The sequence below is a fragment of the Chlorocebus sabaeus genome, chromosome 6 (assembly GCF_047675955.1).
Source record: "Chlorocebus sabaeus isolate Y175 chromosome 6, mChlSab1.0.hap1, whole genome shotgun sequence".
Taxonomy (NCBI): Eukaryota; Metazoa; Chordata; class Mammalia; order Primates; family Cercopithecidae; genus Chlorocebus; species Chlorocebus sabaeus.
In genome coordinates, this window is record NC_132909.1 from 62,433,458 (window position 1) to 62,450,641 (window position 17,184).

General features: G+C 44.4%; 1 long non-coding RNA gene across 1 annotated transcript; it reads left to right on the forward strand.

The window, feature by feature from the left end:
• Positions 1-7,369: 7,369 nt before the first annotated feature.
• Positions 7,370-16,527, forward strand: LOC140711941 (uncharacterized). Its single transcript, XR_012093296.1, has 3 exons — positions 7,370-7,554; positions 11,666-11,792; positions 12,473-16,527. It is a non-coding gene; the product is annotated as an uncharacterized lncRNA (long non-coding RNA).
• Positions 16,528-17,184: the final 657 nt, after the last annotated feature.

The following is a 17,184-nucleotide window of genomic DNA, read 5'->3' on the forward strand; positions in this document are numbered from 1 at the left end:
AGAGCTGTACCCTTCCTGTGATATTGGGAGTAATATAATACACACTTTCCATGAATATTAGGAGCAGTATCACCGGGTGGCTGTCCATTCATTGCTATGTTTGGACTCATGTCATACTCTATCCCTGTTTATATTAGGATCAGTGTCACGTGGTGAGTGTACACCTACTGCGATATTAAAACTAAAATCATGCTCTCCGTCCCTGGATATTAGGAACAGCATCACAGGTAGGTGTACACCCCCTGCGGTATTAGGAGTAATAATATAATTAATTATTAAACATCAATGATCGATTTTAATAATTATCAATGATACTATTAATTAATAGGAATCCATTTATTAATTATGGATAATTATTTTAAATATATGATTATGCATACTTAAAATTAATTATTAACATTAATCACGTTTAACAATATTATTAGTTCTTAATATTAATTATTATTTTATTACCAGCATCACTTAGTATTGATTTAAGTAACATTATTGCTGATATCATTATTTTATTATTAACAGTGATATTACTATTAATTATTAACAATAATCTTTAACATTTTTAACCAGTATTAGTTTTTACTATCTTTATTGTGATTATTAACATCGATGATTACTCTTAATTTTTCTTATATTTATTAATATTAATAATTAATAGACTTGTTCCTGGTATCCGGCGGGGAGAGGATATTACTCCCAATATCGAAGAAAGTGTACAGCCCTCTATGATGTTATTCCTAATAGCCAGGGGGTAGAGGATGACATTATTGAAACTATCGCAGTGGGTGTACAACCCTTCGGTCATCTCGTTCCTTATATCCTGGGTGGGAGAGGATGATAGGACTCCAAATATCGCAGGGGGCGTGGACCTCCCCCGTGATATTGTCCCTAACATCCAAAGGTGGAAAGGCTGACATTTCTTCCGATTTTGCAGGGGGTGTACACCACCCCTGTGATATGGTTCTAATATCCAGGAGGCGAGAGGATGATATTAGTTTCAATATTGCAGGAGGTGTACACTCCCCAGTGATATTGTTCTTAATATCCAGGGATGGAGAGGACTATATCACTCCCAATAGAGCAGGGGGTGTACACCCCTTCTGTGACATTGTTCCTAATAGCCAGCGGGGGAGAGGAAGATATTACCCCCAATATCACAAGGGGGTGTATACCTTATATCCTGGAAGGGAGACGATGATACTCGTGGCAATATCGCGGGGGGTGTACACACCCACTCTGATATTGTTCCGAATATCCAGAGAAAGAGAAAATCATATGACTCCCAATGTCACAGGGGGTGTACATCCTCCTGTGATATTGTTTCTTATATTCAGGGGGAGAGGATGATATTACTCTCAATATCACAGGGGTTGTACACACCTCCTGCGGTATTGTTCTTAGTATCCCGAAGGGGAGAGCAAAATATTACTCTCAATATGGCAGGGGGTGTACACCTCCTTTGTAATATTGTTCTGAATATCCATGATGGGAGAGGATAGGACTCCCAATATCACAAGAAGTGTACAGCCGAGGCCGGGCGCGGTGGCTCAAGCCTGTAATCCCAGCACTTTGGGAGGCCAAGACGGGCGGATCACGAGGTCAGGAGATCGAGAGCATCCTGGCTAACACGGTGAAACCGCGTCTCTACTAAAAAATACAAAAAACTAGCCGGGCGAGGTGGCGGGCGCCTATAGTCCCAGCTACTCCGGAGGCTAAGGCAGGAGAATGGCGTAAACCCGGGAGGCGGAGCTTGCAGTGAGCTGAGATCTGGCCACTGCACTCCAGCCTGGGCGACAGAGCAAGACTCTGTCTCAAAAAAAAAAAAAAAAAAGAAGTGTACAGCTGCCTGTGATACAGTTCCTAACATCTAGGTGGGGAGAGGATGATATTACTGCTCATATCGCATAAGTTGTAAAACTCCTTTGATATTTTGCCTACAATCCTGAGGGGAGAGGGTGATATTGCTCCCAATATCGAAGAAGGCGTACACCCCCCTGTGACACTACACCCAATATCCACGTTGGAAGACGAAGACATTACGCCCAATATCGCAGGGGATGTACACCCATCCTGGGATATTGTTCCTTATATTGAGAGGGGGAGAAGATGCTATTGCTCCCAATAACGCAGGGGCTGTGGCGGTACACCCCTCCTGTGATATTGTTCTTAATATCCTAGGGAAGCGAGGATGATACTACACCCAATATCACAGGGGGTATACATCCACTCAGTGATATTGTTCTTAATGTACTCCACCTCCCACCACCAGGGATATCGTTCCTAATATCCAGGGGAAGAGAGGATAACATTACGTCCAATATCGCAGGGGAGTGTACACACCCTCTGTGATGTTGTTCCTAGTATCCAAAGGTAGAGACGATGATATTACTGGCCATATCGCAGGGGGTGTACACCTTTCTGTGATACTATTTTTGACATTCAGTAGGGGAGAGGACAACATTAATCCTAATATCACAGAAGGTGTACAGACCCCTGTGATGTAGACCCTAATGTACAGGGAAAAGAGAAGAATATTGCTCTCGGCCAGGCGCGGTGGCTCAAGCCTGTAATCCCAGCACTTTGGGAGGCCGAGACGGGTGGATCACGAGGTCAGGAGATCGAGACCATCCTGGCTAACACGGTGAAACCCTGTCTCTACTGAAAAATACAAAAAACTAGCTGGGCGAGGTGGCGGGCGCCTGTAGTCCCAGCTACTCGGAAGGCTGAGGCAGGAGAATGGCATAAACCCGGGAGGTGGAGCTTGCAGTGAGCTGAGATCCGGCCACTGCACCCCAGCCTGGGCTACAGAGCGAGACTCCATCTCAAAAAAAAAAAAAAAAAAAAAAAGAAGAATATTGCTCTCAATATCGCAGGGGCTGTAACCACCCTGCCCCCCGTATATTGTTCCTAATATGCAGCGGGGTGGAGGCTCATAGTACTCCCAATATCCCAGAAGGTGCACACACCTGTGATATAGTTCCTAATATCCAGTGGGAAAGAGGCTGATTTTACTTTCGATATTGCAGTGGGTGTACAGCGCCCCCAAACCCGGGGTATCGTTCCTAATATCCAGGCGGGAAGAAGATGACATGGCTGACAATATCGAAGTGGGTGGACACTTCTTCAGTGATATGGTTCCTGATATCCAGGAGGTGAGTGGATATTATTCCCAATAAAGTAGGAACCGTTCAGTCACCCTGGGATTTTGTCCTTAATAACCACAAGGGAGAGGTGATGTTACTACCAATATTGCAAGGGGTGTACACCCCTCCTGTGATATTGTTTCTTATATCCAGGAAAGGAGAAGATGGTATTAGTACCAATATTGAAGGGATGGACAGTCCCCATGGGATATTGTTCTAAAGATGCAGGTTGAAAGAGGATGAGACTCCATCCAATATAACAAGGGGTGTACACCCCGCCTGTGATATGAATCCGAAAACCTAGAAGAAGAGAGAATGACATTGCTTCCAAAAACACACGGGGTGTACACCCACCCTGTGATATTGTTCCTGTCATCTAAAGGAAGAGATGATGATACTACTCCCACTACCGGAGAAGGTACACACCCCCCTGTGATATTGTTCCTCATAAATTGTGGGGAAGAGCATGATATTACTTCCAATATGACAGTGGCTTGACACCCCGTCTGTGATATTGCTCCTAATTTCCAGTAGGTAAAGTATGATGTTCCTGCCAAGAGAGTAGTGGGTGTACAGCCGCCCTGTGATATGTCTCCGAATATTCAGGGAAAAACAGGAAGACATTACCCCAAATCTCCAGAAAAGTGTACACCCATTGTGTGATATGGTTCCTAATATCGGGAGGTGCAGAGGATGGTAATCTTTCTCCCATCGCAGGCTGTGTACACATAACCTGTGAAATTGTTCCTAATATCATGAAGAAAAGAGACTGCTAATAATGAACACACATTTCAGGGGGGAGTAATTATTAAGATCCACATCGTAAAGGGGAGTAATAGAGATCCCCTCTCTCCCCCTCACTGTTACAATCCACATCACAGGGGGTGAGAACCCCCCCACGATATGGGGAGTAATAGCATCCCCCTCTCTTCCCCTGGCCTTATATAAGGAGGCTGGCCTTATATAAGTGCCCCCCAGTGCCATCGCAGGCTTTAATGTATTCACTTAAAGATTTTTCCTCATTTAGATCTGCCATTCCCTTAATAGGTCTAATTGCTGCCTGACATTCTGTATTAGCATATTCATGAGCAAGCAGCTGAACGATCACTTTCTTGGCATGAGAATTGGAAATGGCCTTTTGAGCCGCATCCGGCAAACGGGCGATATAATCAGGATAAGGCTCCCTTGGACCCTCTTGAAATGTGTGAAAAGAAGGATAAGCAGTAGCAGGGTCGTTAATTTTTTCCCAGGCTCTTAGGCATGTAGTTCTGAGCCGATCAACAGCCTCATCACCCATTACCATCTGTTGATTTAGAGTACCCCATGCCTGTCCGATTCCAAGCAATTGATCAGGTGTGATATTAATGGGACGTTGGGCTTGAGCATTTCTGCCTGATTTGTTGCTTCATCCGTCCACCAGGTTTTCAATTGGAGAAATTCAGAGGGGGACAGGGTGGATCGGGCTAGTGCCTCCCAATCCATACGTATTCAACGTCTGTTATAAGCCACACATTGTAACAAGGAATGAACATAAGGGGAATTTGGCCCATATTGTCCAATTGCTTGCTTTAAGTCTTTTAATATTTTAAAAGGAAATGGCTCCCAGCATGCTTGAGTAAGTTCTCTGGCCTCCTCAGCTGGTGAAATAATTACCAGAAACTGCCAAGCATTCAAATCCCCCATTTCTTGTGCCTGGCGAATGGATGCCTGGATTGTCCCTGTGCCATAATTTGTATTTGGACCCGCTCGCAGCACTCCTCTACCATAATTAACAGGTGGGCAAGCCTAGATCATTCCCTCATCCTAATTGGCTGTTGGACAAGCCTGAAGCTTCCCTTCGCCATAGTTACTGGCGGGACCTGCAACAATGGGAGCGGCAAGGCGTGGGCCTCAGGCTCCCCTTCCAAAAATTCCTAAGGCTGGCCTGGGGGTGGCCATTCCAGACCTTCCCCTAAAGGCGCAGTAGGTGGCACAGTTTCTTTTATAAGTTTTTGGAGATTAGCATACATACCTTCCCGTTTCTCGCCCTTTTTTAAACGAGACTGTCAAGGTTCACTTAGCTGATAATTAGACTCCTGATTATTCAACTTTCCTATGTCATCCTGAAAATCCTCCTTCTCCTCCTCAGTGTGGAAGGGCTCCAGGGCTGTTTTAATTGCAGACCACACAGACCAAGCAGAGACGGGAATATCGTGGCCCTCTTGTTGTGCTGGTTTTAAGTCTGATCCCACCTTGTCCCAATCTTCTACATTCATGGTTCCATATTCTAGGAACCAAGGAGAATACTTGTCTACCAGAGGGAACAAAGATGTGAGATTTTGGGTACTGACAATTACCCCTCCGTGGCGCAGTAACTGCTGCACAAGGCTTAAGTAATTAGCGACCTTACTCTCAGCTCGACCCACATTTTCCCGAGGTTTCCCTGGAATTCCCCGAGCGCCCTCCTTACCCTAGAGCTTGAAGTGAAAACCTACTCGGGAGTCCTTTGTCGGTCGTCCTCACCTTTCCACGCTCTGGTGTTCCTTCACTGGATTATTTGTAGAGATTACAGGGAGCCCTGCGTTGGGCACCAGAGACAGCCTGGGCAACCGAGGGAGACCCCCGTTTCTACCAAAAAAAAAAAAAAAAAAAATTAGCTAGGTGTGGTGTCGCTCGCCTGTAATCTCAGCTACTCCATGAGAAGTCAGACAAAACCTGCCACCAGAGACTGATTTTCTTCTAAAATGCTTTCTCCAAAAGGGGGAAATTGGAAAGGAAAATATTTTGGGCCCCGCAAATCACTAAGATAAAGGGAAAAATCAATCTGGGAACTGCTTAGGGCAAACCTGCCTCCAACTCTATTCAAAGTCATCCGCTGCTGGCTGAGAAGAATGCATATATTATTGCCTCCTTTGGAAAGGCTCATCAGAAACTCAGAAGAATGCAACCGTTCCTCTCTCACCTGCCTGTGACCTGGAAGCCCCCTCCTGGCTTCGAGTTGACCCACTTTTGCTTCAGGTTGTACCGGATCAAACCAGTGTTCATCTTACATATGTTGATTGATGTCTCCTGTCTCCCTAAAATGTGTAAAACTGTCAGATACAGTCAGTTTCTCTTCGGAGGTTTGGCATGTTAACGTTCTTGTGTTTTGTTCTCGAACTCAACTTTCTTGTTCTCCATGCCTCCTTGCCCTTAGTTACTGTAAACAACCTTCCCCCACCCCCGTCAGTTCTAATCAATCACTCACATCTGTTCCCTTGGTTACCTGCTCTGCACCCATTTCTCCCTTCCAAACCACACGTCCCACCCCCACCGTTGTAACTCACGACTCCCTTCCCCCTTCCTTATTTGGGAAAGTATTCACAAATAGCCAACGGGGTCATTTTAGATCTTGAGGTCTGGCCCCAGCCCATGCCAGAGGTAGGGATTGCATTAGGAATAAAAACCCCTGCTTTCCTTTGTTCCGTGCGCTCTTGCGATTGTGATTGATGCCAGCAGCACGCTTCCGCAGAGGTAAATTGCGTTGCTGAGAAAACTTTTGCTTAAGTGCTGGTTTCACTTTGTGTCACCGAGCATTTATCTCCAACAAAACCAAGCTGTGCTCTGACCACCTTGGGCAACTGTCATCAGGACATCCAGAGGCTGTGTCATGCACAAGCATCCCCAACCTTGGCAAAATAAACTTTCTAAATACTCTTTTCCCCAAATGCTCAGGGAGACTGATTTGAATAATCATAAAACTCCGAGGCTGCACTCCAGCCTGGGCGACAGAGCAAGACTCTGTTTCAGAAATAATAAAATAAAATAAAATAAAATTAAAAAAAAAAAATCAAATCTCCGGTCTTCCGCACAGCCGACTCTGCGTGAATTACTCCTTCTCTATTGCTATTCCCCCCGTCTTGAGAAATCGGCTCTGTCTAGGTAGCGGGCAAGGTGAACCCACTGGGCAGTTACAGAATTGTCACTATATTGCTTGCAATTTTATATATATATTATGCACAAATAGCTATAACCTTGTATAGGAGGTTAAATGCAAATGTGCTCCTTGCGTGGTCAGATCCCAGCGCAGGAAGGACGCACCCCCTACAAACCCCTAGGCCAAAACGATCATTCTGGCCACATCCAGCCTCACGTGAGATCGCAATCTCCTGTCACTCAGGGCCTGAGGGGGCGGGGCCTGAAGCCCCATACAATCAGGGAAGCTGGGGTGGAGACCCGTCAATCAGGCGCGCGCCGGAAAGGAGAGGGTGGCTTCCGGGACCCGGCTGGCGGGCGCTTTGTCTCGCCTTCGCCACCGTAGGCTCTTTCTGTGAGTCTCGGCTGCGGCTTCCTGGCTCTGGGAGGCCCGGTGGCTCTGCAGCAGCCTCGGCCACCCTGTGACCTGCGGGTGTTGGGACGTCCGTAGCGGGCGCCAGGACACCAGGGAAGCCGAGGAACGGTGAGTGGACTGCCCCTGGCTTCCGGAAGTGGGGAAGAGGGCTGGGTGAAACCTGCTGGAACCAGCCATGGGCTGCGGAACCTGCGGACCGAGTCGCGGCCGCGCAGCCGGGCCTCAGTCCCCTTCTGTGCAGGGCCGGGCGGCGCGGGCAGCGGGACCCCTGCGTCCTGTCTGTACCTGTGGGCGCCACTTCCGCCGGCCGGAGCCCTCTCCGGAACCCCGCGCCTCCCCCACCCAGTTAGTGCGGTGACCACGGGAGGGTGATCCGGGAGAGCCCGGCTCGGTGTGGGGGGTTCCAGCGTGGGAGGAGCTGTGGTTCATGGAGCTTCCAGTCCCACCTTTCTCCCCCTAAAATTAACCTGAGGCTTTGTTAAAACGTTAAACGGTGTGTTTGAGCAAACGCGATTCTTAAACGGGTACCGCAGTCATGGTTTGTGGTTTGGGGTCCACGGGAGGGGCGTAAATGAGAGGCTTTGATAAGGTGAATGAGGACGCAAACCATACATATATATATACGCACATATACATACATATATATATACACACACATATATATATATATATATTTTTTTTTCTTTTTTTTTGAGACGGAGTCTCACACTGTCGCCAGGCTGGAGTGCAATGATGCAGTCTCAGCTCACTGCAACCTCTGACTCCCGGGTTCAAGCGATTCTCCTGCCTCAGCCTCCCAAGTAGCTGGGCTTATAGGCGCCACCACCACGTCCAGCTAATTTTTGTATGTTTAGTAGAGACAGGGTTTCGCCATGTTGGCTAGGTTGGTTTCGAACTCCTGACCTTAATTGATCACCCTCCTCGGCCTCCTAAAGCGCCGGGATTACAGGCGTGAGGCACCTTGGCCAAAATATTTTTCTGTTTCCAAACATTTTACACGAGAGGAAAGCGGAGAATAAATCATCTGACACTCTACTGTAAAAAAAAATCTTTGTGCCTCTCTTCATCTTTCCTAAGTGTACATATGACCAAAATGTCTTTAGGTTGAGGTCCCCCCGTGAAAACTTGACAGGGTGTTGTGTCCTCAGCCACTCTCCTGTCTTTTCCTAGTCCTGGCATTTTAGAACTGTCTGGGGATGACCCAGGATACCCACAGTGGCCATGTCTATTGGAGGGTCTAGTGAGTCTCAGCCCCGGGGTCACCTCATCCCCAAGGACAGCCTGAGGTAGGGGGTAGAGTCTCTCAGGGGAGCAGCTGGATGCTCTTGGCCTTAGAGGAATCTCCTGGTATAGTTTCATCTAAAATGGTGACCCGTTAGGGTCATTAACATTTTAGGACATTAAAATTAATGGACAATACAATGTAATGTCATGAAAGTTAGGTCATTAAAATTGTTCCTCCAGCCGGAGTTTTTATTCCTCGGAGACACATTGACGGTCTGCCAATGGGATGGTGATATTGAGAGGAAAAGGCAGAAATGGTTTCTGCTCTCTAGCTTGTCTCAGACTTGTGAAGAGAGAAAAACCATCCCAAAGGACAAGGAAAACCCACCCCAGAGAGGATGTGCAAGAACCTGAATATTAAAATGCACTTAAGGCCCACAGGAGGACAAAGAGCAGTGCCAGTGCCTCCTAGGTGGTCACTGAGTACTTTACTGAACAGGATGGGTGTCCTAAGGGATGGAATGGTCTGCCGTGACACTTAGAAAGGTCTGCGTTGGAGTCAGCACTGCCTCTCCCTGAGTTTATTACCTTGAAAAGGCTTGTCCGCTTATTTGAGTTTCAGGTTTTCACTGACTGTAAGATACATTTTGTCAGTACAGCTTGAAAGATAAAAATACTATTTCCAAAGAGGCAAGGTAAAATGATGTATTTCGTTTGCTAAAAATTCGTGTTTATTTCTTCCCCAGAGTGAGTGTAGTAAGTTTTAAAGTTCTGTTCTTTTAAAGGGTAATTTCAAATGGAATTGTAGGACTTAGCTTTGTAAATGCTACTGGTGAAATAAAAGTGTGATAGATAAATTGATGATTTATAAAGATTCACCAAAATGTCAGTTCCCCTCTTGTAGCTTGGTGAAGAATTTATGACAGTGGACACGTGTATCCTCTTATCTGGGTGTCTGAGTGTTGTTTTTTGTTTTTTGGAGATGCTGTCTTGCTCTGTAGCCCAGCTGGAGTGCAGTGGCGCCATCTTTGCTTACTGCAACCTCCTCCTCCCGAGTTCAAGTGATTCTCCTGTGTCAGCCTCCCGAGTAACTGGGATTATAGGCACCAACCACCACACCCAGCTAATTTTCATATTTTTAGTAAACACAGGGTTTTAGGCCTGGCATGGTGGCTTATGCCTGTAATCCCAGCCCTTTGGGAGGCCAAGGTGGTTGGATCACGAGGTCAGGAGTTCCAGAGCAGCCTGGCCAACATGGTGAAACCCTGTCTTTACTAAAAATACGAAAAAATTAGCTGAGCGTGGTGGCAGGCACCTGTAATCCCAGCTACTCGGGAGGCCGAGGCAAGAGAATTGCTTGAACCCGGGAGGTGGAGGTTGCAATGAGCCAAGATCTTGCCACTGCACCCCAGCCCAAGGGACAATGCGAGACTCTGTCTCAAAAACAAATAAACAAACAAACAACAAAAAGACGGGATTTTTGCCATGTTGGCCAGGCTGGTCTCAACCTCCTGACCTCAGGTGATCCCCTGCCTCAGCCTCCCAAGGTGCTGGGATTATAGGTGTGAGCCACGATGCCTGGCCCACTCTATTTTCTTTTTATTCCCTAAACTTTAATATGTTTGAGTTGGTCTGTTCCTTTATCTCTTTTTTCTTACATAAAAAAATTCTGCCTAATCCTTCCTTAAAAAAAAATCTTCCTGTGACTTCTGAAAGTATTCTGGTTTTATCTTTTGTATTTGAATATATAATAAGATGATTATTGTTCATGGAATAGAGAAGAATGCAATACATTTTCCCAAGTAGGTGCCAGCCTGGTTTGCCTCATATTGTAAAGTGCATGTAATTTCTTTTTCTATTCTATAGTGCCTACTCTATCATTCCTCAACTTTCCATATAGATGCTGGGTCATTAAGACTTTTTTTTCCTTTGGTCTGCTTGCTCATCTCTCTGCTAACACTGTGCTGTCCTGAATATTTTTGTATGAAAATCTTAGAAGTATGTTAGACAAGCCATCACTCTTTTTTTAGATGACTAAAAATGATTAGACATTGGTCATCTTTACTACATACGAAAGAGTAGCTTTTCTTGCCTAAAACCACCTGATTTGGGAATTTATGTGGTTTCATAGGAATAGCATCTGGAAGTGGTGACATTAATGTCATTTTAAAAAGCATGTGTCCTATTTCCTCTTATTCCTTTCTGCCTTGATATTGTGCAATGGAAATTTGAAAAGTTGTTGTATTAGTATTGTTAAATATCAATTATTGGTTTTATTTACTACTCAATTAAATTTAATAAGCCTATTCTCTCTTGGTGTAATCACGTGGAATGGGTTCACTTCCACAGTTAGCAAGTGACAGCACATGTAAAATATTGTCTACCAGGGAAATTCATTGAACACTTAGTGTTCAGACTGTGTTTTTGTGTCTGGTTCCCTAAGCACCACTGCAGTGACACAGAATAATAGACTTTCAGCAGAAGAAGTTTTGGAAAATATACTGCATAAACCATTTAGATGCAGTGAGTCATTCTTATTACTTGGGTTGGTGGAATCCCTTTCAAAATGTAAGTTCCTAATACAAACAAAGATTGAACTTTGCGAGCAGGTATTTTTAAGAATAAGTAGTCTCAGGACTGATAATATTAACTCACTTATGCACATCAGGTAGGACTTTAGTATGACAGATACTAGAAATGTACAAAGTGAAGTTAAAAGGTAACTCCTAGCAGCATATCGTAATCTTACTCCCTGGATTCTCTAATGAGATGGGTGTTTCTACTTTGCTGTTGCCTTTTTGAATAGTTCAATTCTAGCATTAGTACTGCTGTGTGGGAGGGAGTATGTGTGAACAGAGTAAGAGTTGTGACAATCAAGTCATAGAATAAATGCTTGGAAATTTTAGAATCTTGTAAACAGCTTATGAATTGAGTATACATTCCCAGTGCTCTCAGTCTCACTCATCCTTCTATCCACATGTGTGGAATGTTTTAGGACTCCGTGGCTTTTGAGGATGTGGCTGTGAACTTTACCCAGCAGGAATGGGCTTTGCTAGATTCTTCTCAGAAGAATCTCTCCAGAGAAGTGATGCAGGAAACCTGCAGGAACCTGGCTTCTGTAGGTAAGAATGACAACACATTTCACTTAATTACAGAAGTATTTCCCTATCATCAGTGCTATTTGTGATTTGGAATGGGGCAAGGGAATGATTTGGTGAATAAATCAGGCATGGGCACTGTGTACAATGAACATGAAATCTAGTAATGTTTCTATAGTTTGAAATAATTCATGATAATTTTGTGCATCTGCATTTTAGGAAAAAACGGAAAGACCAGAATATTGAAGATCACTTCAAAAAACTTGGGAAAGATACAAGATAATTTGCACTGAGAAGAGGAAATAAAGTCCTCTGAAGGAATCTTAGCATGTCATGAATTTAAAAACAAGCAATCAAAGCAAATAAGAGTCACTTGAAATTCATTTCCTTTTAGAAAAATTTCACCCAAAATGTAACGTACATCATTGTAGCAGTCAGTGTTTGGAAAACAGTTTACTTGAAAATAGTACTACAAAAGTGTATATGAATGTTACTATTTTGGTCATAGCCATGCAGGTGGTAGCTGTGTTTTCAGTAGTAGCCCCTTTACTTTCAAATAATTCAGTCGTGGCACAAAAACAAAAACAAAACAAAACAAAAATGCATTTTCCCTAGTATTGGTAGCAGTGTAAGTCGAAGACCTATGAATGAGTAGAAAGTTATTACACCAACCAATAGTAATGTGCTTGTCATTTTTTTTACAGAAATCATATGGCACAGGGACTGCGTGAAAGCAAAGAAGGTAGTCAGTATGATGGACAAGTTGTCAGCCACATTCCAAATCTTGATCTGAATGAGAACATTTCTACTGGATTAAAACAATGTGAATGCAGTATTTGTGGAAAAAGTCTTTGTACATCATTCCCTCCTTAATAGGCACATCCTAGCTCACTCAGGATACAAAACATATGGAGAGAAGCAATATAAATGTGAACAGTGTGGGAAACTCTTTGTTTCTGTTCCAGGTGTTAGAAGACACAGGATAATGCCCAGTGGAAATCCAGCTTATAAATGTACGATATGTGGGAAAGCTTTTCATTTTCTCAATTCAGTTGAAAGACATCAGAGAACTCACACAGGAGAAAAATCCTATAAATGTAAACAATGTGGTAAAGCGTTCACTGTTTCTGGTTCTTGTCTAATACATGGACGAACTGACACTGGAGAGAAACCCTACGAATGTAAGGAATGTGGGAAAACACTCAGATTTTCTTGTTTTAAGATGCATGAAAGGACTCACACTGGAGAGAGATGTACCAAATGTGATAAAGCCTTCAGCTGTTCCACTTCCCTTCATGACCATGGAAGCATTCATACTGGAGAGAGACCCTATGAATGTAAACAATGTGGCAAAGCCTTTAGTCGTTTGAGTTCCCTTTGTAACCATAGAAGTACTCATACTGGAGAGAAACCCTATGAATATAAACAATGTGACCAAGCCTTCCGTCGCCTCAGTTCCCTTCACCTCCACGAAAGAATTCATACTGGAGAAAAACCCTATGAATGTAAGAGATGCGGTAAAGCCTACACGTTCCAGTTACCTTATGCGCCACTAAAGAAGTCATGCTATAGAGGTTGGGTGTAGTGACTCAGCCTATAATCCCAGCACTTTGGGAGGCCAAGGTGTGTGTATTGCTTGAGCCCAGGAGTTCATAACCAGCCTGGATTAAAACAATGTGAAGCAACCTGGGCATCGTGGTGAAACTGTCTCTACAAAAAATAAAATAATGCTGGGCCCGGTGGCTCATGCCAGCTACTCGGGAGGCTGAGGCAGGAGAATGGCGTGAACCCGGGAGGCGGAGCTTGCAGTGAGCCGAGATCGTTAGCTTGGGCGACAGGCAGACTCCGTCTCAAAACAAAAACAAAGAAAATAATTAGCTGGGCACGGTGGCACATTTCAGTTGTCTTAGTTCTTTTTCAAGGACATAAAAGGCCACAGGGGGTTGGAGGGAAGCCCTGTGCATGTGGATCACGAGGTCAGGAGATCGAGACCATTCTGGCCAACATGGTGAAACCTCGTCTCTACTAAAAATACAAAAATAGCTGGGTGTGGTAGCATATGCTTGTAATCCCAGCTACTCAGGAGGCTGAGGCACTTGAACCCAGGAGGTGGAGGTTGCAGGGAGCCGAGATTGTGCCACTGCGCTCCAGCCTGGCGACAGAGTGAGACTCCATCTCAAAAATAAATAAATAAATAAAGCCCCTTGAATATAAGAAATGTGGTAAAACATTTACTCTTTCCCATTCCCTCATAAACATGAAAGAACTCACACTGCACAGAAACCTTAAGAATGTAGGAAATGTGGTCAAACCTTCAGATTTTCCTGAAGATTTGGGAGGGCTCAGAGTGGAGAAAAGGCTTTTGAATTTAAATTTATGGTAAGGCCTTCGCTTGTGTAAATTCCATTTGAAGATGTCAGCTCATTCCTGAGAAAAACCCTATGAATGTCTAGAATGTTTGAGTGTTTCATTTCTCTCATACCCACTTAAGGACATATGAAAATGCACACTGTAGCTGGCTGGACCTTGTAAATACAAGAACGTACACAGGGTTAAAACTCTAACAGTTTAGAAACTACAAGAATATTTTCAGTTTTAACATTTACTTGAAAAGCCGTGTGAAAACTCCCACTGGAAAGAAGTTCTATAAGTGAAGCTTTTCTAATTTGGAAAGCCTGGTGCAAATTAATTATCGTGCAGTGCTTGAAAAAAATCTATGAAATGTTACACAAGTTACTAGTATATTTTTATCAGTGGCCCATTCTTAAAGAGTCTTGAGTATGCATTTCACCTTGTTTTGCAGGGAAACCTTGAGGTGAGAGTTCTGTAAGTGCTCTTTAAGCAGTAGTACTTGAATTTCATAGATAATGATATTTTCTTAAATCTGTTGGTAGAATTTTTGTCTATTCATTTGATAATGTGCTGGATTCATAGTTGAATTTGGATGTTTTTCTAATATGTAGGTAAGTTTAATTTTTTTCATTATTATTTCTTTTTGAGATGGAGTCTCACTCTGTTGCCCAGGCTGGAGTGCAGTGGTGCGATCTCGGCTCAGTGCAACCTCCGCCCCCTGGGTTTAAGCGATTCTCCTGCCTCAGCCTTCCGAGTAGCTGGGACTACAGGTGAACGCCACTACATCCAGCTAATTCTTTGTATTTTTAGTAGAGACAGGGTTTCACCATGTTGGCTAGGCTGGTCTTGAACTCCTGACCTCGTGATTTGCCCGCCTTGGCCTCCCAAAGTGCTGGGATTACAGGCATGAGCCACTGCGCCCGGTCAAGTAAGTTTCATTTGTATGTATTGTCCTGTGATTAACGGACCAGTGAATAATGATTGTGAATTCTTGGGATTGTCTTACTAGCCTCATTTGGCAAATTTTGATTATCCCTTTTCCATTATACACATCCCACCTATTTTTATTAAATGAAAAACTACTCTTGATGTAAGGATATTTATTTTTTGCTAATAATGAGTTGGTATTAATTCCTAAGTACGTACAGTTTACCCAGGTGACGGAGCTTGCAGTGCGCCGAGATCACACCATGGCACTCCAGCAAGGGTGACAGAGCGAGATTCTGTGTCAAAAACAAAAAAAAAGGAATATCCTCACTTTTTTTTTTTTTTTTTGAGACGGAGTCTCGCTCTGTCGCCCAGGCTGGAGTGCAGTGGCCGGATCTCAGCTCACTGCAAGCTCCGCCTCCCGGGTTTACTCCATTCTCCTGCCTCAGCCTCCTGAGTAGCTGGGACTACAGGCGCCCGCCACCTCGCCCAGCTAGTTTTTTTTTTGTATTTTTTAGTAGAGACGGGGTTTCACCAGGTTAGCCAGGATGGTCTCGATCTCCTGACCTCGTGATCCGCCCGTCTCGGCCTCCCAAAGTGCTGGGATTACAGGCTTGAGCCACCGCGCCCGGCCATATCCTCACTTTTTTAATGTTATACCACTCTCCGTGCTCAAGTTAATCCCTGTTTGGGCCTGTGGGAGCTTACACCATCCTCCTGTATGTAATTAATAACTGATGTCTGGCTTATCTGTTTAGTAATAGATGTTATGTGTTTAACGGTGCCAGTAAACATAGGGTGCTAATTCCTTCCTCACCAGTGGGGTGCATGAGACGCTATTGAAACAATTGGCAGCACGAATGGAATGGATCAGCCCTCATGCAGGACACCAGCTCAACTTGACCGACCTGCTGTGGGCTGACTGTTCCGTAACACATCAGCAGTCACCTGGGTCAGAACCGTGAGCTGACGATGGGCCTTCCCTTTGGTCTGCACAGTGTTTTGTGGTCTTCAGGTGTTGTCATCTTCTTCCACACTAAAATGCTCTCATCTCCTAGACATCAATGTTTAACTGCACCCCAGCATGAACTTTGGCCTGTGCTTAGCAGGCAGTTTTGAGGCCCTGGCTTATAAATGCACAAAAGCACAGCACATAAGCCAACACTTAAGTCCTAATTAGCAAGAATCAGGCTGTATCTCTGTAGTCCCTGCATCTGCTCTGGTCACCATCTCTGTGTGCTTAGGGCAGCCATGTGAACATTATTAATTATTTTACACTTCAAGACAATAGTTATTATGTAAGAAGTAGTGGCCTTGTTTGTTTCTTGTGCTGCTGCTCCCCTTGCTGCTGTACCATACACCCTCCTGATGAGGTGTACATCTATGGTGCCTCATGGTTCAGGCACTGCTGAGTAAAGAAAATGGGAAGAAATAGTTTGATATTAACCCCTACCGAAGCATATGAAGAAGCGTCTCAGCTGCTTTCATTGAAAAATTCCTGACCAGGGTATGGGCTTTTCTTATAACTGCTGCTTATCAGCATGTCAAAAGTCTCATCTTCGGACTGCAAGTCTTGATGGCCTTAGTTATAGTGGCCTTACTGCATGTGGAGCTAACCCCATGAAGATGGAGTGACACTCTGGAGGATTAGGTGGTCTCCTCCAATGTGGGTTGATGGGTTTCTGAACTCTTTCCTTTAACCATGCAGAGAGTCTACACTGCCAGTGATCATATGCCACAACTCTATAGATGTAGAAATTCAAAATATTCTGAAATAGTTTCCATTGAAAGGAAATAGAAAAGCGGTCTGGTGCCACGCTCTGGTTAAGAGAACTAGTAGATGGCTCACAAGAACACTCTGTCGCTACTGTCTGTGCCTCTGTCACAGCAAATATCCCGATCCTTCAGTTTTAAGGGTACAGGGCCATTTTCCTCCCTTTCTTACTGGTAGTTTTCAAGATTACTGTATGATATGCTGGGAAGGCGATATCCTGATAATCAGGTGCCATTGGGCAGAACAGCCCAGGCTCTGTTATAGGCCCTGCTCGAAACAGAATGGCCTTTAACGCTTGTGTCCAGCAAACCACATTCTGGGAGAAAACTCAATGTGGGCTGCTTTCTGGGGTCCCTCAGTTGT